The sequence below is a fragment of the Balearica regulorum genome, chromosome 12 (assembly GCF_011004875.1).
Source record: "Balearica regulorum gibbericeps isolate bBalReg1 chromosome 12, bBalReg1.pri, whole genome shotgun sequence".
In the NCBI taxonomy this organism is placed as follows: Eukaryota; Metazoa; Chordata; class Aves; order Gruiformes; family Gruidae; genus Balearica; species Balearica regulorum.
The window spans coordinates 10,852,735-10,879,265 of NC_046195.1; the positions used below are offsets into that span (position 1 = coordinate 10,852,735).

A 26,531-nucleotide genomic window follows, 5' to 3' on the forward strand; every position below is an offset into this window, starting at 1 on the left:
TGATATTGAGAGGAGTTGCTATCTCAGTATTTAGCAAGAGGAGGATTATCCATTGAAACAGAAATGTAGATTGTTTTTTATAGGCTCATTGCTGGCTTTAGCATGAATGCCTGCTGCTGTACTTCTTACTTTTCAGAGAGAAGACCTCTGAGGATTCTTATTCCATTGTAGAGCATTAAAAGTGACCCGTAAGTGGGGGTCTAGAAAAATAATGCCATACCAGTAATATGTAGCAAATGCCCTAACTGACAAAGCAGTGTTCATCGTAATAATTTAAAACTTTCAATAAATTTTTTTCCCATTTTTTGTGTCATATTGATATGCCCTTGCTTCTAATTAAAAAATGCTTCATTTCTAGCATTCTTTGGATAATATCTGATCGAAGATGTATACCGCCACTGACTTTTGGTATATATGGTTTAAAATTTCAGTTTCATCAAATCTATCTGTGGATATTGTTTGGGGTTTTTTGTGGGGTTTTGTGGGTGGTTTTATTTATTTATTTATTCATTCATTCATTCCATAAATTACTTCATAATCCAGGCATTTTGAGAGATAGTTAAAGTTAACATATATTCTACATTTTGGAAAATAGCAGGTAGGAACTGTGTAGTTAGTACTATTGTGGCAGCATGGAACAAGGAGTGAATTAAAAATGAATTTAAAATTAATTAATCACTCGGTAACTATGCTTTGCTAGTGGGTCATTTGAAATATTACTTATTTATTTCCATAATAATTTATTAATAAAAATATTATTTATTTATGATGGATCCATGCATGTGCTAGGCAACTCATAAAATAAGGCTGATATTTACTAAGACGAGCTTACGTGCTTAGATGGGATAAAATCTCATGGTGATAAATGGCAATGTATCACCTTTAAGTCCTGGATTTTGATGATGGAAAACTCTTGGAAAATCAAGGACAAATGTATTTTTTTTCCCCTAAACAACATAACGGAATTTTATTGATTTACTTTTGGGTTTCTGCTTTATCACTCTCTTTTTCTATTTGTTCTTATTTGATCTTTTCTGACATTTTCCTAATATAATACTTGACTATCGTCTTTACAGTATACGTTGTGGGGGGCTTATGAAAGAAGAGCAGTCATTTTTGTATTTGAAGCTAGAAATGCCTTAAAAAATTGCTAGATATTTTGATGAAAAGTGAGTTCAAATGATATATCCAAAATATTGAATGATATATTCAAAATCTTACAACTTTGGGCAAAAATTAAAGAGCTAATGTATTGATATTCCTTTCTGTTTGAAACAAAAAGAAGTTTAAACACTGTGTCAGGTTTTTCCTGGTTTGGTGGTGGGTTTTTGGGTGGGTTTTTTTTTTTGGGGGTGGTGGTGGTGGTGAATGCACTATTGTTTATTTGGGGTAAAGGACTAGAAAAATGGAAGTAAATGCATATGTTGTTGATTTCTTTTTATTTCAGTAAATAGTTTTCTTTTTACGCCACCTTTGGCTCACTGAAGAGAATGCTGTGAGAATATACCTGAACTTTATATATCTGTTGTTTTCAACTGATAAGAACACTGGGACTGGTAAAATCAAACTTCCCTTCCTGTGGCTCAAGAAATATCCTGTAACATCAGATCTTTATCTTGATCTTTACAAAATTATTTTTTTATGTTTCAAAAATCCCATTAGGAAATGCTGGTTATTTCAAACTAAGGTTCTTAGAAAGAATGTAAGTTCTTTTAGAAGGGTTTCTTAAATCTGCAGTACAGCTTTTGGTGAAAAGCAGAGGGAAACGATAGACACAGGGCAGACTAGTCAGTAGTTTTCCAGTTAGGATACTAAGATACAGGTTCTGGGATCAAATCATATTTTTTCTGCCTTGTTTAAAAATATTTAACCCAGGTCTCCACATTCCAGGTAAATCCTACAACTCTGAGGCTATGAGATCAGTTTCTGTGTTTATAGATGCACTGAAGGAATGATTCATCTGATCTACTCTAAATGTTTACTTTAGGATGAAATGAATTACTAGACTCCATTGACTTTTAACTAGATTTCTATTGATTATGAAGGGAGCCAAGGGTGAATAAGTCTATAGCCTATAACAGAATATTAAAGATATTCTTAGATAGCTTTAATGTGTGACCTGAAAGTCACAAACTGTGAGTTTTACTGTGTAAGAAACATGATGTATTTTAAATCATATAAATCTCCCATTTCCTTCAGGTAGACACTCATGTAAGTATCCAGGGATGTATTGTATGTATTGAAACATTTTTAATTCAGGAGTGGCCACCTGATGACAGATTGACTGAATCAAACCTTACTGTTTCATCCGTCCTATGACCTGCTTCCCAGTATCTAGTCCTGCAATCCTCTTCCATAAGGTAACTGAAATCAAGATTTTCATGACATGGACATGCCTGTATGTTGGTAATATAACTGGAAAGCTTATGTACCTTCAGCTATGGAGTGACACAGTGCTTTCTTATATCCTGACAATGTGAGCTACCACATGTGGTCACATAATAGCATGGTCAATTGATGTGGTACCTTCACTTTACTCAGGACAGTTTATAGGAGATTTTGTGGCTAGGCCTGGTAGGGAAACAGTAGGCATTATTTTGATTTTGGAAGATGCTGGAGGTTGCTGAATCAGCATCGAACTGTCCTTTGCTAGATATGTATTCATGATATTGCATTTGTTTGCCCTGTTTTTCATCTGTCATTATGGACAATAGTTGTTATTTGTTTATTCAAATTACATGATCATACAAATTTAAGTCAACAGGATCTGCCTTTGGTTTTTGTTTTTGGTCTTTCCTAAAGTTAAATTAATCAAGAACAAAAAAGATACACAGTTAAATGAAATCTTACTCTAAATGCTTTTGCAAATAGGTATTTGTTTCCCTGACCAAAGTGGTTGCCTGAAGCCCAAGCTAATCATAATCTGAAATAAAACAGTAGTTAGTTCCTTTCTTGCTAAGATGGGAATTCATTAATACTATTAATAGACTTTGCTGCATACTAACCTTACTCTAAAATTATAAACTCTTTTAAATGCTTTCCTTAACCCATGAATGCATGACACAATCTGACTTTAAAGGCATTCTAGTGAAAGAAAATTCTTGTTCACTAGATTATATCTTGTGAATAAATGACTATAATAAATTGCTGTATTGTATATTGTATGACTTTAAACATCTCTACCATTATAAAATGTGTTAGGACCCAAATGGAGAGAAAACAGTGTTAACAGAAAAAGAATAGACTCGGCAATGTCAGAGAAAGAAGCAATATGTATTCTGTGTAGGTTTCTTAATATTTGCCATAGATTTTGATTGTTTTCTGACACTTATGCAGCTTCTAGCCACCTCACATTATTTACAATGTAACACTTGATAGAGAATTTATATAATAAATGCAATTCATTTAATCATTGACTATGCTAATACCAAAACAAATCTACCTTACAACTCTGAATCGCAAACCCACTGGGATGTATCAATCTATCTCTGCCACAGATTCTCACAGAAAAGATGGACTTTGCAAAGTGCCTTGAATATTAATGAATCAAGCCCTGAATTATATAAAGCTAGAGCAATTGGAAATGAACATCATCCTTGACTGATATAAATCTGCTCAGCCTTAAAAGTCCATTCTCACCAAATGAGAGTTTGAGTCCCTGAACATGGTTTGTGACCTAACATCTCATCTGCTGCTTAAAAAAAATGAATGTCTTGCCCTCCTGATGCTAAGATGTACCTGGGTATCTTTTCCTGATATAATTCCAGTCTTTAAACATTTATACACAGGTCCAAATCATCTCATTTGGTCTAAAGACTGTGGAATCCTTGCATGGCAATTGCCAAAACCAGCACTTGTTCTCGTTTTAAACAACACTGGGGAAGTTAAATAGAAAGATTGGGATTCACTGGCCTGCTGTGCTGGGTCTGGTCTGCTCCTACAGTGTGCTTCAGGGGAGAGTTTGGCATAGAAGGAAAAGAGAGGAAAAACTGCAGCTGCATAGGTCTTTTAAGGTACCAAAGAATAGCAAATGGAAGTACATAACAGATTTCTACCTCATCCTCATAAGATGTAAAAATCATTAAATGGCAGCGTGATTCAGAATTCTCTGTTATCAAAGCATTCTTCTCTTTCATGTTGGTTCTGTGAACAGAAGTGTTCATTACTGCCAAAATGACAATGGTACCTTTAGACGTAACAGGGCTATGTGATGAGCTTGACCAAAGTATGCACAGGGTGAAGGAAACTGCATCCCTCATTACGAACTGAATTTCACACTGCAGAGTTGTTTCCTGATGGTTTCTATCTTCCTTCTTATAATCAGCATAGGGTCATAAGGTTGTTTTTAGAGGTGGTAGTTTGTGAGAGGGATTCATCCTAGTCTTAGAAGAATTTATCTATATTTAAAAACACTATAATAGTATACAGTTTACTGATGGTGTTCTTGCAGCCATTCTTTTTTCTTGGTGGTTCATTTTTGTGTTAGAATAACAGCCCTGTCTGGGATGTAAATTAGATGCAAAGGAAGTAAAGCATAATTTCTGAATTCCTGACTGGCAAGAAGAGTGATAATGCAGTAGGTAAAGAAGTTTCGAGGGCTGTGACATTGAGAGTCTTCTGGGGCCTCTGTCAGTACTTCGCAGTGTTAGCTGACAGGAATGCAAATCTGATTGTCTTAGCCTTTGGTCCTGAATCTGGACAGAACTGGTGGTACGGGAGAATAAAAACAGCCAGCTTCTCTGTGGTCATGATAGGATTAAAAAATCTTTGATCCTCCTGCTCTATATACAGTTTTATATTGCATTCATTCTTGTTCAGTCTGAGTATATAAAGGACATATACTCACATAGAACATAGACTCCTATCATGGATGACAAAAGTGTCTGATAAGTACACGTGTACTACTAAAATGCAAGATGTAATTAAAACAAATCTGCCATCACTGAAGTTATGTAAGTGCAAAATAGAAGCTGCTGATGTAAATTTTTACTTTTTTTACATCATTCATGACCACCAGCTTGCTGTAACAAAGACAGGGGTAAGGGCCGGGATACAGGAAGATAGCATGTTAACAAAGACACTGCAAAAGCCTTTTTCAACCCCCCTTCATCTTTGCAAAGTACGACTACAAGGCTGGGCTTTGTATTTTTTTTAGGCAGGTAGGAAAATATTTTGTCAGCAGAGGGTAGAAGTGTTCAGTTGCCCAGTTATCATAAAATTGCCAAGTTGTTCTTTCTGGAAATTCTCTGCTTGTTTTTATCTGCAAGACATGTGTTTCGGACATTTCTGTCAGTGGTCACAAAATCCTGTGGTAACAAGCTCCTTCTCCCTCAAGGCACTCAGAGTTCACAGTAACAAATACCAGCGTAACTCCCCTGAAGACACTTTAGAGCTTCCTCCTTTTTAGGACCTGTACAAGGATAGAAAACCAAAGAAAGCAAGCACTGCTTATCTTTCCTTTCTCACGCAAATGAATGACATCTCTAATGTGAGCAGCAAAGGCAATGCTAAAATTATTACAGTTAATCAGTCATTCAATCAGTACTGAAGGAGAGAAGGCAATTCAGAGGAAAAGGAGAAAACAATGTGAGGCTGCCTAGGATGAGGACACATTGGTGGTTCATTGAATGATCTTACCTAAGAATCATATGTGTAGTGGAAATACACCCCACTACATGAAGGACTATCTGCAATTTTCCTGATCAGTTCATCACATAAGGAAGCTGCCAGCTGTTACTGGTTGTTGTGTAACCCCTTCAGCTTTCCTGCTTTGTTCTTTATCATTAATCTTTTGTATTATTACAAAATGAGTTGGTCAGCAAATAAGCCTTGTGATAGCCTTTTTTTTTTTTTTAAATAATTTTCTGTGATGTTCTTTTCCCTGACTAATCTGATATAACTGTTAGATTCACTTTGCTACTGTTACAGGGCAGCTTGGAGCCCACAAGTAAAAAACTATTGTGGAAACTAGAAGTTACAGTTCCAGAGTACTATCACGTCTCCTTTTGAGCTGAGTGGAGGTTTTGTGGATTTTTTTGTTGTTTGTTGTTGTTTTGTTTAAGTTTAGAAATAATTGGTTTGATTTAAATCTTTTTGGTTTATATCACTTTGGTTCTTTCAGTTTGTGTGGTTCCCATTGAGATCTGACTGTGCAGTTTACTAGATCGTTATTGTTTTTACATGAATTCCTTCATACTTGGCATATCCTAAGGGTACTCCCTCTCTGTAGGAAGGGAACACCCTACAGCATCACAAATGAGATTGCCATTTGCCACCAATTCTTGGATGACTTCCAATATAGCTTTCTTATCTCAATAGAATTATTCTAGGCTCTGAATCCCAAAACTGAAGTGCCCAGGTAACTCTTTCTTTCAGGATACTGAAGTAATAGCTCATTTAGGACTTTAAAATCTGAATCAAACAGTAATATTGTACATATAGATAAATGTCACTTACGTTATTTTTTCAGCAGGCGCCTAAATTCTGCTGAGGTCCTTATTCGTAGTGGCAGTTTCCCTTACTACAGCTACACAGCCTGTTAATATCCCTTCCCGTGTCTTTGATATCTGAAGTTTCATCCACTTTTAAACACATTATGTAGAAGTCTCCTTTTAAAAGAAGGGTGTGTGTGGGGGGTGGGGTGGTATCCCAGGAGGTCACAGAGTTTTTCAACATGCAGAGAGAGCATTATGCTTCCAGCTAACTGTCTCATGATGGAATTGCTTGGTCAAGTTTGAAGGGTCACTGAAGTCAGTGGACTGGGTGATCAACATCAGCTGGAGATGTGGCTGAATGGAATGTTTTACAATGCTCTCCTCTCCTGCAAAAATGAGAATGCAGCACATGGGTGTAGCTGAGCAGAAATCCTCTCTTCATTTCTAAATTGACTCTATTTTGTCCGTTTGACTTCCTGAGTTAATTCATCCATTGCCTTTGTAACCTAAGTTCTCTCTGCTTTTCAGCCAGATAGCATGTGCTGATGGTATTCCCCTTGCACCTCTGCAACAAGTCAGAATGTTAAGTGGGGAGATCAATTTTTTATGCTCATACCCCCTCTCTTTTAAACCCCTTTTATCCACTCCTAGTGGATAAAATACTCAGAATATTCAGAAATATTACAACACATGGCTAAGGACAAAATGTTAGAAGCTCTATGTATCTAGACAATCATCCAATTTATGAAGGTAGTTCCTGCTTACCACATTCTAGGTTTCTTCCCTGAGCTGCTTGGAGGTTGGATGACCTGTGTCATGAGCTGTATTACACACTGGTGATCTTACTGGTAAGCATCAACCTTAGTCTTTTTTGGTAGTAAGACATCTTCTATGCAATACTTCATAACGTGAAGTCAGCTCAGAGCTGTTCTGCAGACAGCACTCAATTCATATTTATTTCACAAACTAGATGTTATTTTTATAAACACAATTTAAAGCAAGCTTTTGTAATGCTTGTTTTATATTTTGGAGCCTAATTCTCTGGCCATGTGAGTGTATTTCCTAGATAGTTCTATAATTATGTAATCAGGGTTTGGGAATGCCCTGCAAAAAAAATTGTCAACATATATAAAGGAAGAATATTAGCTTATTTAAATTTCACCAAAATCCTAGTAGTAGCTACAGGCAGAGGAAGAGTCTACTATATAATCTGAAATTGCTTATGACCTTGTTGGGGGAAAGGGGAGAAGGCAAAAGAAAGTGATTGTTTTTATTAGCTTACAAAAAACAGTCTAGTGTCTACCAAATTAATAACATAATTTCCAAACATTCATAAGATAAAAAAAAAAAAAATTTGAGCAATGAGACCTCTGATTTTTCTAGATTTTTTTCCCCCAGTGTGTCAGTGTCACCTTCAGTCACTGATTGCAGGAAAAATGCCAGATGCCCAGCAAGTAAATAATGTAGCTCAGGCTGTGACTGTTAATTACAATCAGTACTAAAGAATTTGGTGGAGATGATGATCTCTTCAACCCATGAGGAGGAAAAAAAATAAAAGGATTAGACAAAGAATGTTCAGATAAGGAGAATAAAAGACAAAATCCAAAGACTTTCATCTGTGAAAAATCATTGCAACGAACTTTTTATTATAAAGCACTGAGGGACAAGTGTTAAGGGATAATTTCCTGAAGGACTGCTCCTGAACTCTAAATTCTTTATGCAGAAGATAGTGCTAAAAGGTAATAATTAATAATTTCTTTTTAAATCTTCCAGGCTTTGCATGAACAAGATTTAGCTGCATAACTCTTGTAGCTAAATCCCATGCAATGTTGAAAACGTAGATGATATCTCCATCAAAAAAACTTGGTGCCATGGCAGAAATATTGGAGCCAGTCTCTGTGGGAAAACGGTAGTGATCTAATGGCTGTCAACTGCTATGAGATATTGCTCTCATTTTTGTGTCGTTGCATTACTCTCAGATTTTGGTTACTCTGCAATGTGGTTCATACTTTCTGTTTACTGAGTAGCATTACACAGGAAAATGAAAGTACACTAGTAAAGATATGATGGACCTTTGCTTGAGCAGACCCTTAACTATAGGGTAATCACGTTAAGAATGATTGTTTCATGTGACTACCTGAAAGATTGATGTCATGTGACCTCAGAAATGCCAAAAATCCATAAAATGAAACTGGGGACTTTACTATTATGAACTGTATTTTTTTTTTTCCTTTTAAAGTGGTTGTTTTGTTTTTTACATTCTAAGACAAACATGCAATTTAATATTGTGATTAAAATGCCTGTAAGTAATGTTCCTGACATGCTACTAGCTGTCATCTGTACAACTACTTTAGTAGAATAATGTAATGCTGTTTTTGTTTGTAAAATATCTTATTCTGTTAGCAAAAGATAAACCTATTCTTTCCTGTTGCTGGAACTTCACTATCCCTTTGTACACATGAGGAAGGTGGTAGTGTCTCCAGACAGAAAACCTAGAGGTATGGACTTGTTCTCACAAAAAAATCTTTGTATATTTTACTTTGTTGTTTGAAATAACACGGCGGAGGAGTAATTGCAACTTGCTACTATTCATACATCTGTTTTTCCAGATATGAATGCATACCTGGCTATTATGCAGTGCCTAATCTGGTTTTGTTAGGAAGGATCATTTGAAAAGCATGTGCCTTTTGTAAGGACTTTGAGGGGTTAAGCTGAACATTGTTTGTAAGCAGTCTAGGAGCTGCTGAGCTTCAATGTGATATGAATACATGTTTCAGAGGTGACTGAGGCAAAACAGATTAGAGCAGAGGTGCAGATCTCGAACAGCCTAGAAACTTTCTATTGTCTGGTGGAGATCTGTGATGCAACAAAGATTCAATTAGGAATGTCACTTTCAAGAAGAGATGGTTTTAAACTTCTTTAATATGTATGTATTAGACTTAGTAAAAACTGAATATTTGTGAGAATGATAGCTGTTTTTTCTGAACTTATCATCCAGCTTTAGTATCACAGGCTACACCAGGGTGCAAGAAGTATAGGGGAATTACTCTTGCCAACAACTGGCCGTCCTTTCACAAGCAGAATCAGATCTGTATAGTCTCTAGAGCTAAGTTGCAGACCTGAATAGCACTGTGTACAAAGATCAGAAAGCTGGAAGAGATAATGCTTAAATTTGAGGCTGCTGTTTCCTTTACAGGAACAAAACTGTAGGTTTTTTAAACTTAACGAATTCAGATCTCCATCCCAGCAACAAAGTTATAGTAAATCTGAGATGTGGCATTCCTGTGCCCTGTCATGAGATGGGGACAGTCCTCTGCAAATGATATATTTAGTCTTGTAAATTACATCACCAAATTAGCTGGAAAAGATTGTGCTACTTAAAAAATAGTGCACAGAGTTAATGCATATACAGGCTGAACTTTGGGTCCAGAGGATCTTAAAATCCCTACAAAATGTCAGCTTAATATTAGTGTCTAACTGCTAATTGCTTATTTAGTATTGAAGTATAACCTTGATTATAGATTTCAATATTTAAAATGACATAAATGCAAGAGAAATAATAATGGGGCTAGTAATGGTGACTAGACTAGATAACTCGCTAAGGGTAGACACCTTGTCTTGGTGTAGCGGTTAAAATGCGAACAAATTTCCTCACATCACCTCCCAAACCCTTCTTTCCGCTTTGAAACAATTATTAATTTTGTTTCCAGTTGCCATTACATTTCTAGATGTGTATTGTTCTCTTATTTGACATAATATAACTCATATTTATGAAGGAAATACATAATAAAGGTTATTTTTCATGGTCTTTAAGTATGTTAATCTGTTCAACCTTAGTGTATTCTTCTGCCTAGGTACTACTTCACTTGTAGTATGTTTGAGCTTAGAGGGTTCTAGTTTGAACTGAATTTAATTGTGGTGCACAGCAATGACTTGAGTCTACATGTTGCTGTCCTTAGTGTGCATGGACAGGTGAAAAAGTACATATTAAGAAATTACTGCATATGTAGTGTTTGCATGGTTCCTTAGCTGCCTTCAAACAAAGCTTCTCATTCCATGAAGACTGACTGGCTTCATAGCTGTCTGTCCTTTTCTGCTTGGGATGCTGATAACTATTTTTCACTTTGCTGCTTAAGAGCTAGCGGTCAGCCAGAATTGGTCCATTTGCCATTGTGTGCTCTTGGAGCTGGCACACAGCTGACATTGCTTCATAAATTGTACTTTGTGTTTAACAGCCACCAAGGGGTGGTCCACTGAGGTTCTGGAAGGTTTTGAAATGAAAGATTGAAGGGAAGCTGTTCTAGAGGCTGTTACAAAAGTGATGATTGAGTAGGGCACAGCACTAATGGGGCTGAGATTCTTGTACAAGAAAGTAAAGCTGGAACTCTGGTAGTCAAAGCACTGAGGTAATTGGTGACCCTCCATCCTACCCCTCATCTGTTTCTGCCAGAGTGCAGCTGCATGCTGCCTTTACATGAAGCAGATTGCAGGGTACTAGAAGTTGGACCAAGATTCAAAGCTTTGACTATCACAGTGGAAAGCGTTGCCCTGAGTAGACATCCACTTGCTTCTTAAGTGGAATATGCAGTCTGCAAATTTGCATCTGTTCTTTTTTCCAGAGTTCTGGTCTACAAACATGCTCTCTAATGAAGTGCCATGCACTATGATGATAGCTGCTGGCAGAGTAAGAGAAGAGAGAGTTCAGACTGAAGTCATCAAGTAAAAGAAAACAATTTAGTAGAAAATCTTTAATGGCACTTTTTAATTCATTAGAAGGAAAACACTGTATCAGCACTTTTAAAATTGTATTTTTGAAAGGATGGTAGGAAACAGTCTACTATTACTTCTGCAGGTTCTTTCAGAGAAAATAACTTCTTTGAGCAGATAAAAGAAGTGTTGTATCTCCGTTGTCTAAAAGTTGTAAAAATATGGGGTTTAAATTTTACAATCAATTTCTCATGCAGTGTTTTGAACAGACAAGAAAGCATGCAAAAGTAGCATGGTTGGTTATGACTTCAAATCTTGAGGATGTGAGACACTGGCTAAAATACTCCTCTGTCTGGAGTTTTGCCTGTCCTTTTGGTACCTTCTTCTTTCTTTTCCCTTTAGGCTCTTGTAGGACATCTGCTGAATCTAAGATATCATGTATTTATGAATTATTTAAAATATTTAAAAATAATTATATGTATGCAATGAAAATAATTCAGTCTGAATGTTCATCTCAGGAAAGTTCTGTCAGGTCTTCTGTTTGACACTTTTTCATACTCTGTTCAGAGAATATGTATGGGAAGGTATCCAGCTAATCTGCTCTGGTAAGATGCTGCTCCAGAAAGGAGCATCTTGATTTTGAAGACCTTATGACTTCACAAGCTCTGAAGGGTTCAGCTTCAGTTGGTATGCTTGAGGACCAGGTTGTATTTGGAGCCAAGAAAAAGCTGTAGAGCCATGAGGATTACTCTTCAGTCCTGGCACAACTGAAAGCCAGAAGTTATTGCTTACATCAGCCATACCATATCTGTCTCTTCTTGCCATGTTCACCAGCTTTATCAGCCTAATAAAATGAGAATAAACTCACTCTGTTGCTCAAACATAGCAAGTTAGGCTTTCTGAAAATTCAAAGGCCGTGGTTTGTCATTGCTAGATGGGTAGCTAGTTCTCATTTATGCCTCTGAAAACCTCCTAAAAAGACCTTACAGCATTTTCAGTTAGACTGTTCCAATATGTTACTTCTATTTAAAGTAGAAGATTCAGGTAATCAGGGCTGTAAACCTGTGCAGAGATGCATGATGGTAATTTCAACATACCCACTGGCAGTTTGAGATTGCTTCTATCTTTACCTGCGTACTAAGCCTCATTTCTTTCAAAAAAATTAGAACTGCAAATTCCCAATTTGTAGTAACTAAAATAACCAGCTTACGTAAAGTAAAATAACAAAGAGCAACTTAATTAGTAATCACTTAGTTGAAGATTACTAATTGTTAATTGTTTTGGGGAAAAGTTTGTCACTGGTTAAAAGACTAATAAAATATAATTTAGAATTTTGAATCACAGGTTGTTTTGAAAAGTTGAACTAAATATCAGAATATAGATTTGAAAAAAAAAATTCTGTTTTTTTAAAGCATATCTCTTCTGTAGACAAGTACTCCATTAAAATGGGATTATATCAGTATGGTAAACATTAGAAAGTTTCTGTACTTGCAGAGTAGTGATTTCTGTTCTAAATGGCTAAGACCATTTCCATTGTGTTCAGTGTATTTTTACTTCTGAATTTCATTGTCCTACATCAAGAATATCTGAAATTGCGGAGATAAAGGCATTGAAATAAATGTTATTAAAGCACTTTCTGGGCTTCTGGTAAACTGGTTTACATGCAGTGGCTGTAGGGTAAACTGAAACAGTAATCGATCCCATTGCCCTCTTCTTGTTATTTAAGGTGGAGTAATCTCAGGGGTGCCTCTTCCTCTCTATACCATAGTGCTAGATGACTGCAGAGTAATTAAAAGGAATTCAGGCTTAGACTTATAAAGAAAGATTTGTCACTAGCCACTGGATATCATTGGACTCAATAAAATCAACAAGCTTATAATTAGTCTGAACCATCTAACTAACCTAATTTAAAAATGCAAATAATAAAAACATCTACTATAACTTTTAAAAAGTTTTAAAATATTACAGATTCCAGTCACAGAAGAGAGTGCTGATCTTGAAAAGCTTGATGCCAATTATGTGCTTCACTGAATTAAAATGAACTCATGTTATTAATAAAGACTCAAATGATCTAGTCTGCTAGTCCAACCTTTCACCACCTCACACTTTCATTAGAAATGAACTTTTCAATTAAGAACTGTCTTCCAAAACTTAGTACTGAGTTCCAGAATTAAGTTTTCCAGACTGTGATTCAGTCACATTAAGTAATACAGAACAATCTAGTGAGATTTGACACTGTGACATGTAATTCTCTCATACTGCTTCATGGGTCCTTTCACATTAAGTGATCATCTTGTTCAGGCCATTGACAGTAAAAACTAGATCCAGCTGAGCGGTGAATTTTAGAAGAATAAGGCTCAGAAATAAGCCAGATATATACAAAGCATAACACCTATCAAAGGTAATACTGAAATCTGAAAATTGAAATGCAGCTGTCAGAGCTCTTCTGATGAGTGCCAGAAGCAATGGATAGAATGAAAAATACTAAAGAAAGCTTTGTGTTATTTTTTTTAATATTTCAAAGAGTATTTTCTCATTGGAACCTTTTATTCTAATAATCCTTAAGGAAATCCCATTGATTAACTTGTAAATATTTGACATGTGAGACAGTTTTGGACTTAGAGGGATGCTTGTGCTGTGTGGAAGATAAATGCAAATGCTGTGAGTGTTGACATGTTTTCACTTTTTACAAAATATTCTTTGGACTTGGCCTTTTTCACTTAATTAAAATTTTATCTTGGGGAGCAGTTGGCTTCAGAACTCTTGAGAAAATAGGGGTTTTGGGGGACAGGTGAAGACAGGGTATTGAGTATTGGAGTATGGGTACTAGGTTCAGAAGAATCCTGAGGCTGTGGGGAGTGAGTTCTAAAGACCATAATCTGGAAGCCACTTCATTCGTCAGGGTTCTCAGTGGGATGCAAAATTCCCCAAATAATTTTTCTTCACAGGAGGACCAAGACAAAGCACAAGTCCATAAACGAGGACTGAAAGAGAATTGATTTTTCTCCCTCTTCACTGAATTTTGATCAAGGACAAGAATGTAAACAATTATCCTTACAAAAAGTGTCCTGACTGGCTAAATGTCTCATTGAGTGCTTAGGACAAGAGCCTTCTAAAGCATCTCAGCATCAATAGTGTAGCAGATTGCTTTGGATTTGTTATTGTCCAGTAATAGACTGGAGACTGGAAGAGTCCCTTCAGTAACATCTAGCTGTGGTGATGAAAATCCCTGGTAATATTATGACATCATTTGTAATATGTTTGGGAGTGGAAATTGTCCCCAATTTTTATTGATGTGCACAGATATTTAAAACAGAAATAGTTTCTTTGAATGTTTTAGTCTGCTCTTGCACCTGTGATGAACTTGAAAGCTTTTGTGAGCCAGATAATCCTTCTCCCACCCCTCCTTTTGCAGCTGTAATTAATTTCTTATTTGCTAATACATTTGCATGGTCTGCTGAACCATTACCTTCTCTATCCCTTACAACTCAATATTTTGGTCCTGAAAATACCTCCAGCTGCTGTAGCAACAATATTTGGCTTAATCTCTGTACTAGTGATACTAACATTTCTGGCAGGTAGGGCTTTGTGGAAAGTTGTGTGAAGCATGTCCACAGAGACCTTATTGCACTTCCAGTACCAAAAGGGCGCTACAGGAAAGATGGAGAGGAACTGTTTACAAGGGCATGGAGTGACAGGACAAGGCAAAATGGGTTTAAACTAACAGTAGATTTAGATTTGATATTAGAAAGAAATTCTCCTCTATGAGCGTGGTGAGGCACTGGAATGGGCTGCCCAGAGAAGCTGTGGATGCCCCATCCCTGGAAGTGTTCAAGGCCAGGTTGGATGGGGCTTTGGGCAACCTGATCTAGTGGAGGGTGTCCCTGTGCATGACAGAGGGGTTGGAACTAGATGGTCTTTAAGGTCCCTTCCAATTCAAAACATTCTATGATTCTGTGATTCTTTCTTCTGACCCAAATGTTCTGGGCCTCGATCTGTCTTTCCCTCACCCTTCTCCAGTCTCTTTTTCATTCCTCAGGCTCTTCTTCCCAGCCTGTTTCCCTGAAGGACTGGTCCTCTTCCTTTATATTTGTCTTAGAGCTGCCTTTTCCGTACTGCTTGGACTTAGTAATGAGAGTATTGAAACAGCAGAAAAACCTCTGGCCTTAGTTCAGATTATTAAACTCAGATTTGGCACTAGGCTGCTATTGCAGAGAATGACCTTCTCAGGCCCCTGGAGCATGTCCAGTACAGACAGAAAGGTTGACAAGTACAGTAGCTGAAGTCCAGGAAGTACTGGCTGTGTGCAAACCACAAGGCTTGAAAGTTGGACATTTCTGAGTGGCTTTTCATTGAGAGTGCAAAAGGAACAAGATTTCTGCTAACTCGCAAGTCCTTATTTTAAAGCATGGGATTTCTTAAAGAACGATCTTCAGAATCTTTTAACATTTGATTTCTGCTAGCCTTTTTCTTGGGAGCAGCTGCAGTATTTTGAATGAAATTTCCAGGAAAATTCAGGCCAAGGCAGACATATGACACAAATGATCAGAGCTTTTTCACTGGTGTAAGTGATTGAAAACAGGATCTTTAGTTGGGGCACTACTTCAGCCTTAATTCAATAATATTCTGCCAGGGCAAGTTTTTTCTGTCTTTCTATGGAGGTGTATATTTCTTAATTCTTCTACTTTTAATACCTATTCCTTAAAGCTTGTTATTTTATTAATCTTTGTCATTACTGTTTTAGTACTTCAGCAAACAAGCAGTGACATGAGAACAGTTAACATTTGCAGTGAAGTCTAACCATAGATACATTACTCGCCTGTAAGTGTATAACTTGTGTTCTTGCTAATGTTTCATACTATTCTTATGTAGAAGAACTAAAAATCCAAGTATAAGTGAATACATCTTTTTAATAAATTTAATCAACGAGAAGAATAACATTTTGATTTCTTTGCATCGGAAGTAGATTGAACAATGATGTAAATAACTTCATCTTTCCCAGCATCAGATAAAGGAAGTGAGAATTAAGGTGTACTGAACCTCTTTTTTATCCCCTCTTGATTCTTCACAGATGTTTTAGCTCTAAGCTGTAGTTGTCAAATTCACATCCTCTGAAGACATTAAATCAGCCTCAGAATGTTTGTAAGAATTCCATAACTGTAGACACCAGATCAGAGTCTCCTAACCAAGTTCGTGGGTCTAAGAACTTACATTCGAAGGTGTTATTAAAAAGTTATGCTGATCTGAGTCATACTCCTCATTGTGTCACAAATTAAATTATTACACTCCTCTCATGGTTCCATATGAAACCCAGTAGAGGAAATTTAGTTATCAGAGTCCTTTTGAGTAAAAATGATTATTATGTGGAAAGAACTGGACTTAATTCTTAGATTATTTGTAGAAAAATTGTTCATGTTTGTGAAACAGCAAAATTGATGTGGATCTTTTGTGATATTTAACCAAGAATTGCCTTTTTCCCCAGTCTCTTTCAACACAGAATTTTCCTGTTGTCTATTTTTCATTAAAAGCAGAAAGGCTGCCAATATTTTTCAGTTATTTCAGACAATGTGGAAGCTTATATTGGAGAAGATTTTTTTGATCTGAATTTTAGGTTTGTTTATAGCACCTTGCTTCAGAATTGCCATTTTCATGCTTAGCAAGCTAGTTTGTCTAACACTACATTAGAAATATTTCTAATGTAATGTTAATCCACTAAATATACAAGGAACCATGGAATTCTTATTATGCATGGAATTTTTTTTAGAGAGGTCCTGGATATCTGTTAAGCATTTAGAAAACACTGTGCAATATTGTCCATTGTTTCTGAAATGTTGTGAACACTTGAAATCGCTCCTAGATACAGTTGCAATGTAAATATACATGTACTAGTATACATAAATAGATCTTGCCATTATGAATGGAGTGCTATGTTGTAAAGCCGATTATATGCATACCTTAGGCATTCTGTAGGCTGACCTGCACTCTGCTGAAATGACCTTAACATAGACAATAAAGTTTAGTGCAAGTGACTGAGCATTTCTCAACATATTATCTGGCAAGTCATTGAACTATAGGAGGGCATGTATGGATTCTGTAATAGTTCGATATTCTTGTACCAATAAAGAAATTGTTTTCCTAACTTCGTTTCCTTCTTAGAACACAGGCATGATTATTACAAGCCATCAAATATTTAATCTACAACTGTGCTAATTGTCTTCAATCTTTATATGCATGCAGGAGTGCAAATATTTTGAATTGAACCATCTCTGGGAAAAAAATGTATACATATAACTTATTCTTCTTACACCCCACCCACCCCTCCTTTTTTGGCAAAAAGAAGAAAATAATTCTAAACTCATGGAAATGGTTTTGTACTCTACTTTGCAAAGTGTTCTCTGAGCCTGTAGAAAGCTAGTGTGTTTGTTTCTACTGTGATAAAAACAACAGAGTATAGCAAGCTGATGTGGCATGTGTTGTTCTATGTGTGGCTGTGCAAAACATTCAGTGTTCTATCAGTGTGAAATATGTGAAACACGTTTAGGGAAAGATATTAAATGCAACAAGTTTCTAATTCCCGGTTATAAAGTTTAGAAGGTGGGTTTGTTTTTTTTTTCTGTATGACCTTATTTGTCTTTCCCTGGACTTGGAATAACAAGAAGGACTGAGTAAGCGCAAAGAATTTGGGGGCATAAGGACTGTAAAATCCTTCCTTTTTCAAAGTACAAATTGAAGTTTTGGCAATGGGTCATGGGCCTCTATTCCTAGACACAGCCTTGAGTTTAGACAGGGCTGATAGTGATTAAGATCAGTAATACTTCTTGTCCTCATTTTGTGTAGAACCATCTAATGAAGACCAGATCATCCGGCATTGATTGACATTTGAAGTTTAACTGGGAAGTTTAGGAATTAATGGATGTGGAGGCTGACTGACCTCCCCATAGGGCCCATATAGTTGAGCTTTTTCGTTGGGTTGTGTATTGAAGGCAAGGCACACACCTTGTCTATTCTATACTTCCTAAGTGGCTAAATGAAATATCTTGTCCTCCAGACCTCATAATGGCATTAATTAAAATAAAAAAAAATTTATTGTTTGTCCAGTTATTAGCAAAATCTTGTTCCCCTGCTTTATTAGTTGTTGAATTATGATAACCATTCCCGAAAAGGGGATCTGTTTTATCCTGTATGCATACTGGGTTTTCCTGTTATCAAAATGTACCCTAACACCATTTTAAATGGAAGATAAAAACTGAAAAGGAAGCATTGTCTGTTATATTTTTTCCCCAACATCATAGTGTGGTTTTGTAAATGACTGAAGACATTCGGTGATATTTACTACACGTGGAAGAAGAAGTTGGACCTGGGGAAGGATGTTAACAGAGGATGGAGAGCACATAATCATCATAATCTGTTTCATAATTTAACGTTCATCATTTAGGGGAGTCCACCATATAATTTAATGTCATGCAGACTGAAGCAGTGAAAATGTGGCAGTCTTCTTCATTAGTGTTTGAGCTTTAATAGCAAGAGGCTGACAAATTCTAGATCTCCTAGGAAACTATAGTATGATTCAGTAAAGACTGTCATTCAGTGCAGTCTTGCTTATGGTCTGGTTTTTTTTCTGTAGGAAAAACACGTGTCTGGGATGGCTGTGTGAATAAACCCCTTAAGAAAGGACATAGAATGTATTCTATGATTTATTTGCAATTACTTGTAATTAAAAACATTTATTGCAGCATTTACTATATCAAAGGCACTAAACAGAATTATCTGGGGAAAATTCATTGTTTACAAAAACTATTTTTGGACAAGTTTATGGTCAACCACTCTTTTTTTTTTTTTTTTTTCCTATAGCATTTATGTTAGAAATGAAAATTGGATGTAAAAATTCCAGTATGTCTGTTTTTTCTATCTTTGACCTTTGACTGTTTAATCACAAAATGACATACGGATTTCTGCTTTTCAGTACGTGCCTGAAAGATACAATGTCATGCAAAATGATGACTTCCTATAGCTGGCAGTGTAAAAAGGAGCATGTAAAGTTTTTAGCATCCCCCCACCTCCGTAGGGAACTGCTTCTGCATACTTAGTTTTTCATCCTTGACTCATAACTCTGAACTGCCAGACTGATTATTTAAATTGTAACTGTCAGTTGATGGGCAGAAGGAAGTAAGTTTATGTGTCCATATGAATTATTAAATAGCATACCAAGATGTTACCTCATAACATTTTGTTAAAATGCCATGATATTCTAAACAATTGCCTGAAAATCATGTTGAAAATAGGTCTATTTGCAAGTTCGTAGACATCTATGAATGGTTATTGCTGATAAATTACAAAGAATAATTTACTTGATGAATTACACCTTTTTCTTAGTAAAATATCTTCTAAGACTTGTAACTTTCTCAGAGTAAGATTATTATTTTTGTTTAAGAGGTGTTTGTGTGATTTGAGCTGAGTATGGGTAGTTCCTTACTGCTGTTTTTGTTCTGAGATTGGATATTTATAAATGAAGTGTATATATTGCCATATAAATTTGAATGGCTGTTTTGTGCAGGACAGGAAGGCCTACCTTTTATTGTGGTGTATGAGTGCACAGGCAAGTCACTCTGAGATAATTTTCAGTTGGTTTGCTATATGGCAAACACCCCTGTGTATGCTCACACCCTGATACACCCAACAGAAAACACAAGATAGATTGCATTTTTTCACTGAGGGATAAGCAGCCTCACCCTTTTATGAGCTAAAAACATGCACAGTTACCATGGAACAATTGATGAAACTTAGCTTCTTCTTCAGTGAGGTGTGCACATGCCTATTGTCTCTCTGATAAACTTGCTTCACAATGTAGTACTATCAAGCAATTATGGAACCAATATGGAAGGAAAAGTTCCTCCTTAATCTCTATCAGAGGTTATTTACAGAGCTAAGGGGTATCAGTTCTGGATTTATTTTTGTAATGCCTTGAAGCATGAGGATGCATGCCTTTTATTCAGTTCTCACTAATAAACTTGTATTTCTCCTCATTATCTATAGAAGTCTAACCTGTCTAGTTTCTGGTATGAATGTTTGAAAGGAGCAAATTAAAAATTCAGTTCTTATGTTCATTCATGCTGATGAAACTCAATTCATGAATATTCATGTAAAGCAAATACAAGAAAGAAGTAATGTAGTCAAGACAAATGTATTTTAAATTTCTTTTTTTTTTTTTTCTTTTTCCTTTTTGCAGTATTTACTGTCTCTTTTAGAAATCCCAACAGAATGTATGAGTAATCAGAAAATGGATGAATGAGTACCCTCTAGAGGAAGAGTTCAGCTGGGGAAAATTTCAAGATATGGAGAGCAGGTATCAGTGAACATAAACCATACGGCTGTGTAGAGAAGACAGTTGGGATTACTCCAGGCTCACATAAATACATACAGTAAGTACAGTTTGAAAGTTAAAGGGGCTCATTTGGGCAGAAAACCTTTGAATATTGTAGCTTTAAACAAAGTCATTTTCATAAGTATTGAATCTGAATCTCAAAGCAAACTTGATCTGCATAAAATTCAGCCAGAGAGTCTCCTAATAAGTTCAAAGTAAGGCTTAATGGAATTGTACCTTGATGCAGAAACCTTTGGCATTTTTTTGGCTAACAGTATTTTAGGAACTATATGGAATTAAAATTAAATCACTGCCAAGGAATTGAACAGTGAGAATCGTGGAATTCTTTGTTATGTGGGAACACTGAAAAGAAGGTGTGAAAAATACGGCTGAGTTAAGCTAAGACAGGGATTACTCAGTGTGGGTTTTAGTTTTTTAAAATTTATTTAAATAAAAAGAAATTAAACTTTTTTGGGGGGCCAGCTGAAAATCAACTCAGATCAGTTTGTAAAGAAATATGAACATAACATGTTTTGGTTGGAACAAGAAATATATTTAAAAACAAAAGATTATATTTAGAAATTTTAGAAATCAATCTTCAGCCTTGTTTTGAAATTTTCCTCTTTTAAATTCTTTGGACTGACACACACTTCTTCAGTCAAGTCACTGTCTACTGTGAGTGTTTCTTTTCCAAAGTGGTTTAAGTCTGAATCGGGCTGAACTTTACAGTTAAACCTATGAATCTTTATGATATGAGCTCAATTTTCTGTAGCTAAAGACATTTGTGGTTTTTCTTGATTGGCATATGTGAGGGGGCAGGTATATTGCTAATAAAAGTTGTACAAAAACTACGCCTTTTCTAGAGCTGTTATTCATACTCAACAGTACAGATCTATGCCTTTCAGCTTGAAAACCAGTGACCTATAACCTTGTACTCAGTCAATGGTCTAAAACAACTTTGTGGTCTGTGGTCTTTAAAACTTTTATTTTAAAACTCCAGTGGGACAAAACATCTATTTTCAGCCTCTTGAACACAGTGAACTCAGTCTCTGTTCTCTTTAACTGTTTTTCATCAGGGCTGTTGTGATATCAAACCAGTGAGAGCTCAATGAGATGTGATAGTGTACGGACAATAAAGTTGCTGAGAGTAGAAAGTGCCAGTTTATTTGATTTTTTGCAGTATTTTATATCAGAACTCTCATTTGAAGGTCTAAGGGATATTTGTTTTACATTAGATGGTTGTGTTCTATTTATTTCCTATGGGATACCTATTTGGTTTTTATAATCTATTTGCATCTGTTATAAAGTGATTATGTATTTAGGGTCTGATTCACGCCAGAGTAAATCAGTAATTATGCTAAAGGTGTCATTGAAACTCTGCCAGTGTTAAACTGGCATGTGGGAAGAGTACCAAAACCCTGTTCTGATAGGTACAGTGGATGATCTGCTGCTTTTTGTTACTGAAGCACCACAGGCATTTGTATTGACTTTGTAACAGTCAGATATGTTTGGAATTTTTTTTTGCCTCATGGTTACCTATTATAATTAAAAGATAGAGATAACAATGCAGATTATATCTCCTGTGTATGCTCTCCTGTGCAACTGCAGCACTGTTACTGGTTTAGATACCTCTAGTGTACAAACATAGGGAGATGCTCTTATAAGGCAGATTTACCTTACGGTGTCCATTAGCATTTCCCAAAGCAGTTTGTGTCCTTCCTTGTGTGACAGGAGAGATATCGATCAACTGCCTAGGAAGTTAAATGGTTGCAGCTTAATCATGTAAACTGATGCTTTCCCTGAGGATTGTGCGTTCTACTGCAGGGAGTCAATGCTGCAAGATTTCTGTACTCTTGACAGAGAAATCAGCATCCTGATTTCTGCCAGTCTTCCAGTTGATTTTTCTACACTCTGTACTATAGAGCAGTAGATAACTATGGAATTCTTAAGAGATTTTGTTGCTATATATTTTCTTGCTGCTGTAACTCGTGTAGCCTATACAGGCTTGCCCTTCACCTATTCTGTGTTAGCTGTTCTGAGAAGGGAGAGAACCTTCCTACTGCTAAATATGTTATCTGCACAGATGATCTATCTGTAGATTTCTGAGGAAAAGTCAAATCTCAGCTTCTCTGTTCTGGAGAAATTATCCCACATTACCTTGGCAGTGCTAATAGTTTACGATGTTCATGGTCTGTAATGGGCTCTTTGCCTTAAAGGGTTTTGACAGTTTTGCTGAACTTAACGTGTACTCAGCTAAGAGATGATCTTTCTTCACTACATCACTTGCCATTTGAATAGGTCACATTTTGATGAGATGTGTTTGATTTCCTGACTGTGAAACTGCTGAATAAATCTTCCTTTATGCTTATGTATTTCTCAAAATATCCACTGTATTATTCCGAGAGCAAATACCTTATTATTTGCTGCTGAAATCTATGTAAGAAAGAACACCTCTCTGTATTTCTGAAATCCTTTGGTGACATCTGCCATGTTAAGTTTACATCCAAAATGAATAATGCAATGGGAAGTGTTTTCATTCCATGGTCTTGTTGAACTGGAGTCTGGCTTTGTGTTAAGACAAAGTGAAGGCAGAGTGCCTGGGAGAGGTCTTCAATGGCTTTTTTAAGGTTATGCTATCATGGCTGAGGAAGTGAAGATCTAATTGATGCATTGGCTTGTTTGACTGCGTTATATGCAGGTCTGGAACGAGCACTTGTTGGTGCCATCAATATCAGGTCAAGCTGTACGGGTACCTCTACACCTCTCAAACACAGACCTCCTGAGACATTGCCTGTGAAACTGACTGTTTGTACAATGTTATATCTTCCAATTACATATTGGAGGAAATAATATTTAGAAGAAAAAAACCAGCTCGTGCTCAATGGAACTTGCTTATGCTCTACTGACTAGCGTCATCACGATAGTATTTGTAGGAATGTAAGGAAGAAATGTTCTTGCTAAGTTTTGCACTGCAGAATGATCTGGGGTTTTCTGCAGGTTTTGGATGTCTCTTACTGCTGTCTTCAGCTAGTAGATGTTGGTTGTGACAGTGCAGGCCAGCATAATTAAGTGATGAATCATCAGCATCATAATGTCTGTTATTTTAACACCTGTGCACCTGTACTAGGATCCCTGTATAGAGTTAGAGGCCCATAAATGTTTGTGCAAAGAGAAAAAAGCAATATGAAGAAAATACGTTTAAGAACAACTACTGTCAAGTAAAATTTGTCTAATGGTGGATATAAGGTTAATATGAGGCTGGCTTGTCACACAGTGTCGCATTTGAAGCCTCCTCCAGAGCTGCAGCAAAGTTGTCTGAAGGTGTCATGACAACACTAAGCTCCAGAGTGGTTCATTTTCTGTTTGCCATTTTGAAGATTATCTTAACTGGACGCCACCATACTGTGAATGTGTATGATCAAAAATAATGTGGCATGAACATACTGCACAAGAAAAGGTAATGAATATTTTAATGCTCAAGGAAACATTAATGAACAAGATAATGAAAAAGTTACAGAGTGGAAACTGTTTCCCTGAATTTGTATCTGAACTCCATGCATAGCTCTTGCCTGTGTCATCGCCTATCCTCCAACTGGCAAAGTTACTTGTGAATTGTAGTTCTTCGGTTTTGAAATGCATATAAAGTCCATATCCAAACTATTGTGTATGCAAGCAGAGCAGTAGAGCGTATCAGCTCCATTGTCTGAGCATCTGACAATGCCCATAAAGTATCTTATGAATATGATGGTAATTCTATTCCACTTCTTGTTTGAATTTATGAAGGGGGATTTTCTTAAATTGGGCCTTCAGCCACCAGTGCTCATGACTGAAAAATGGTAACAGACATTCTGTTTATCACTTGTAATACTTGTCCATATGCCATGTGTTAGGCATCAGGTGGAAGCATCCTTATTTCCCTGTATCATAGGAAGAAATATTGTGAATTTCAACCTGGCTACATCCAGAACCCACTGAGTACATTCTTTTGGCCAGAGGGCATCCCATTAAGCAGCATAAGGAAAGTCTCTGCCAATCACTGAAGACTTTTCTTGCTGTAATCCCTGCTGATCTTGGGAATCTGAGGTGTGAACTGAAACCAGATCTTCTGGCTTTGCACAGTTCTGTGATAATGCCTCCAGGGCTGCTAATGTATTAGGGAAAAATTCTGCCAAGCTTTTCACAAAGTAACATTTTCTTTTATAAATATACCAGCTGGTTTTAATGACAATTGTGAGATACTGTTGCAGAAAGTCAGGGTGGCAGAATCTCACTTTTTTCATGAGTGGCAGCTGAATAACTTTAATTCCAGCTACTTAGAAAGGAACCAGAAATGTCTAAAGCTAGAAAAGAATCAGAAAGTTTTTGCAGATAAATAAAGCACCTGACCTTCCCTTCCACTTTCCTCCATGACACCCCTAATGATCTGATATTTGCTATGCCCGGCTGATCATCCCTGTGAGCTGATGGGTGAATTGTTTATCCATATGCCCATTCATAATTCTGCAACTGTGTCAGCTTTGGCACATAAGTAGTCTTGATAGTGTCAGGTTATGTGCTCCCTCCTGTTGGGATGTTTTATTCTATATCAGTCTAGCACTTCTGTAGTCATCAGGAGTATCTGTAATCTTGGTGAGAGGCCACTCAACTGTTGCTTGATAAATAATTAATAAATAATACATCAAATGCTGACATCTTGCTTTACCCTGTCAAATTACATTGGGAAAACTTTAAATGTGGCAAACATTAATTCATGGATGACTGCTGGTTTTATTATGTGTTTCAGTTTCCACAATTCTCCTGCATCTGAGTGAATGGAATATTTTGATTCTGAAAACGACTAGTGACATTCGTGTGTTTGTTTTCATTTCTTCTATCTTTCTGCCACAGCTCACCATTCTTTCGTAACAAAGCTGTCCCCCAGCTTGCTTTTTCATGTTTCAGATCACATAAAGGTGGTGACATTCAACAGAGAGATAATACATTTGCTTGTTTTTCAGTTTACTGAATGCATCTACCAACATCTCAAGGTGCATAAATTTCAGTAAGTGAAAAAGATAACGGAGAACATTGAGCATATCAGGAACAGTGTTACAGCAATAGAGATCACAGAATCACTTGTACCATAGCTAATGGGGTGCCCTCCAAATGTGCTGACAAAAGGGCTGTTTTAAGTTCTGCAGTAGTTGCGCTACCACAAGCCATCCTGACTGAAGTGACGGCCTCTGTAAACTCTACAGGCAAATGCTCAAAGTGCTAGGGCAAGCTATAGTTACCTACTGCAGTGACTTGCAGCTGCATCCATTGATTTCCTAGTGCACAAATGAGAGATGACATCAGATGAGCTTTGTGCCAGAGACTTGATTAAATTGGTTGCTGCGCCAGACAGAAAGGATTACAATGATGTTAGGGGTTCTAAGAAAACATGCAGCACAAAAGACTAGGCTGTACCTCTGTTAGCTGAATCTGACAGCATTGCTCTGTGAGAAAAACCTTTGAAGGTAAAGACTCTAGTTTGATATACTTTGTTTACATTAACCTTATGGTTGTTTACAATCTTTTTTTGGTGCTGCATATGTTTGGATAGAGCAATATGACTGACTTCTAATATTTCAGATCTTACACTGATTTAGCTTCTTATTACATATGCACAATACACCAAGCACACATTCCTTTCTAGGTACTGTAAATTAACTACAGTATATGAATCTCAGCGTGTAATATGATAGCATTTTATTCATGTTGGAAGTAATGATTGTATTATGTATTTCATGCCCAAAGAGAAATAGCATGACTTCAGGCAACAGAAATTAACAGTATGAAACATTATTGTTTGTGATGTTGTTGATGTTTTAATTGCTGATCATTAATCTGTGTTCTTCAACTCCAGTGTTGGTGGAATTATAATTAGTCCAGTGTGTTTTGCTGAAATGTAGGAAACAATCAGTCTGCCAGTAATGATAGGGCATGTGGGACTCCAAAACTGAGCATCAAGTCAGTACTTCTGTTCCACAGTGCATATATTTTTTTTA

At 36.5% G+C, this 26,531-nt stretch overlaps 1 long non-coding RNA gene across 5 annotated transcripts in view; it reads left to right on the forward strand.

Moving 5' to 3' along the window:
* LOC142603517 (uncharacterized) overlaps positions 1 to 26,531 on the forward strand; it is a 443,303-nt gene that overhangs the window by 52,056 nt on the left and 364,716 nt on the right. Inside the window, exon 2 of one of the 5 annotated variants that reach the window (XR_012837464.1) lies at positions 20,368 to 20,560. The exons of the other annotated variants lie outside the window; for them this stretch is intronic. This is a non-coding gene — a long non-coding RNA (uncharacterized LOC142603517). The remainder of the gene's footprint in view (positions 1 to 20,367; positions 20,561 to 26,531) is intronic. 5 annotated transcript variants of the gene reach the window in all.